Source organism: Neophocaena asiaeorientalis, unplaced genomic scaffold, assembly GCF_003031525.2.
Source record: "Neophocaena asiaeorientalis asiaeorientalis breed wild unplaced genomic scaffold, Neophocaena_asiaeorientalis_V1.1 scaffold100, whole genome shotgun sequence".
NCBI lineage: Eukaryota > Metazoa > Chordata > Mammalia > Artiodactyla > Phocoenidae > Neophocaena > Neophocaena asiaeorientalis.
Genome location: NW_020173955.1, coordinates 6,843,340 through 6,846,363, shown reverse-complemented (window position 1 = coordinate 6,846,363; position 3,024 = coordinate 6,843,340). Strand labels below are relative to the sequence as shown.

Below are 3,024 nucleotides of genomic sequence, written 5' to 3'. Positions count from 1 at the left end.
CTTTCATTGTCATGTCATTTGCTACATGTTTTGAATCATTTAAAATCGGATAAAAATGTCATATTTGAGGCTTCGTGTTTTTAGTGTATATTTTGTTGGTAGAGGTGTTTCCACAGCAGCAGAATTTACATTTTCTGGCAAAACTTCTCATGTGTCAGTACTTTTAATATTGTATACATCAAATTATAGTAAAAAGACAACTATAAACAAGATGCAGTTCCTCTACTTTAATTAACCACACAGCTCTATTATAGTAAGCCAAAATTATATTCCACCATCAAGTCGGGTTCTTTCATTACATCATTTTGTGATGGATAATTAAAAATATCTTGAAAACCAATAGCTTCATCATTACCCCTCAACATATCCAGTGAAAGATTTGAGCTAGGAAAAAATGGAAGATACTGAACATGCTCCACTGCATTGAATTCCATTTGTAATTCTATTAGAGCAAATAGACCCTGGATGTTTCTTAACGTGGATAAATTCATTTTATTTCCATTGAGCATTTTATTTTGGTATACTAGTCAGCTGGGGCTGCCATAACAAAATACCACCAACTAAGTGGCCTAAACAGTAGACATTTATTTTCCCACATTCTGAAGGTTGAAATCAGGATGCTGGCAGGGTTGGTTTCTCCTAAGGTCTCTGTCCTTGGCTCACAGACAGCTGTCTTCTCATTGTGTCCTCACTTGGCCTTTGTGTAAATCTCTGGTGTCTCTTCCTCTTCTTCTAAGGATATCAATCATTGGATTCGGGTCCTTATGACTTAATTTAATCTTAATTACCTTCTTAAAGGCCCTATCTCCAAATACAGTCACCTTGGGAGTTAGGGCTTCAATATATGAATTTGGGTAATACTGTTCAGTACGTAACAAGCTGAAAAGTTTTTTTTTTTTTCTAATAATTCAAGAGGATGACTGAGCAAAAGTTAATTTTTCACATAAGAAAAATATTTTGAAAGAAGATCATGACTTTCAAAAGGTCCACTTGCTGAAAGTTCAGAGACTGGAATACTATCCATTAGCTGAGATCCAAGTCCTCTGGCATTCACTTTCAGCCTGCTCTGCACACAGCCACTCAGCCCCCTGATGTCAGCCAGCCCGTCACTTCTAATTTTGGGAGTTGATTCCTCACATCTGCTGGCACATGCTTTTTTTTTCTAATATGCACAGATTTGTGGTCAAAAAGATTTAAAAGTTACAGATAGCAAATAAACATACGAAAAGATGCTTCACATCATATATCATTAGGGAAATGCAAATTAAAACGAGATACCACTACACACCTATCAGAATGGCTAAAATCCAGAACTGACAACGTCAGATGCTGATGAAGTATGGAGCACCGGGAATTCTTATTTATTTCCGGTAGAAGTGCAAAATGGTACAGTCACTTTGGAAGACAGTTTGGTGGCTTCTTAAAAACTAAACATACTCTTACCATACAACGCAGCAAATGCACTCCTTGGTATTTACCCAAAAGAGTTGGAAATGTATATCCACACAAAAACCTGCACATGGATGTTTACTGCAGCTTTATTCACAAACGCCAAAACCTGGAAGTGACCAAGATGCCCATCAGCAGAATGGATAAAGAAACTGTGGTGCATCCAGGCAACAAAATAGTATTTAGCACTAAAAAGAAATAGCTATCAAGCCATTAAAAGACATGGAGTAAACTTAAATGCATATCACTAAGTGAAAGAAGCCAATCAGAAAAAGTTACGCAGTGGACTTCTCTGGTGGCACAGCGGTTAAGAACCCTCCTGTCAATGCAGGGGACACGGGTTCAATCCCTGCTCCAGGAAGATCCCACATGCTGCGGGGCAACTAAGCCCTTGCTCCACAGGTACTGAGCCCGTGCTCTAGAGCCCACGAGCCACAACTACTGAAGCCCATGCGCCTAGAGCCCTTGCTCTGCAACAAGAGAAGCCACCGCAATGAGAAACCTGCGCACTGCAACAAAGAGTAGTCCCTGCTCGCTGCAACTAGAGAAAAAGCCAGCGTGCAGCAACAAAGACCCAACGCAGCCTAAATAAATAAATACATTTAATTAATAAAAAGAAAATGTTATGTACTGTATGATTCTAACTATATGATATTCAGAAAAGAGACAAACTATGCATATGTTCAGTAGTTGCTTAGAGGGAAAGGAGACATGAATAGGTGAAGCACTGAGGATTTTTAGGGCAGTGCAAATACTCTGTATGATGCCATAATGATGTATACATTTCATTATACATTTGCCAAAGTCGATAGAATGCACAACATGTGTCCCCTGCATCGGCAGGCGGACTCTCAACCACTGTGCCACCAGGGAAGCCCCCAAGAGTGAATCTTAATGTAAACTATGGACTTTGGGTAACTATTATATATCAATGTGGGTACATCAATTATAACAAATGTACCATTCTGGTGAGGGATGTTGATAATGGGGGAAGTTATGCATGCCTGGGGACAAGGCATATGGGAAATCTCCATACTTTCTGCTGGATTTTGCAGTGAACATAAAGCTGTTCTAAAAAACAAAGTCTATTTTTAAAAAATAATAGAATTTTAAAAGTTTTAAAAATTTGAATCACACCCCTTTTATTTACTGTGTGATTTTGAACAAATTAATTAGTATCTTTGTAGTCCAGTATACCTATCTGGAAAATGGAATAATAAAAGTATTTGCTTTTCAGAATGATTAAGGATAATTTTAAATGAAAAAATAAGGATTTTACAAAATGCTTTCTGATACTGATTTGTACTAAATTGATGGGAGGCTTTCAGCTGGGACATAAGTGAAAAACAGTGCAGATAGGGGGCCATTTATTCCTTTACACTACTTCTATAAGGGAAATCATAGAAATATTTCTTTCTAACGATTATTTTATAGATTCTCGAGATCTAGATATAAGATTTATGCCTATAATAATCTTGCTTCATTAAAAAATAATAACTGTTTTCACGAAGCAATGTATATTCATGGTACAAATTTTAAACTTAACTAAATCATACATGGTTAAAAAAAATTCCC

The 3,024-nt window shown here is 37.1% G+C and overlaps 1 pseudogene; it reads right to left on the bottom strand.

Annotated features, from left to right (window-relative positions):
* Positions 1–248: 248 nt before the first annotated feature.
* The window catches only part of LOC112404833 (proteasome maturation protein-like), a 28,666-nt pseudogene continuing 25,890 nt past the window's right edge, over positions 249–3,024 (bottom strand).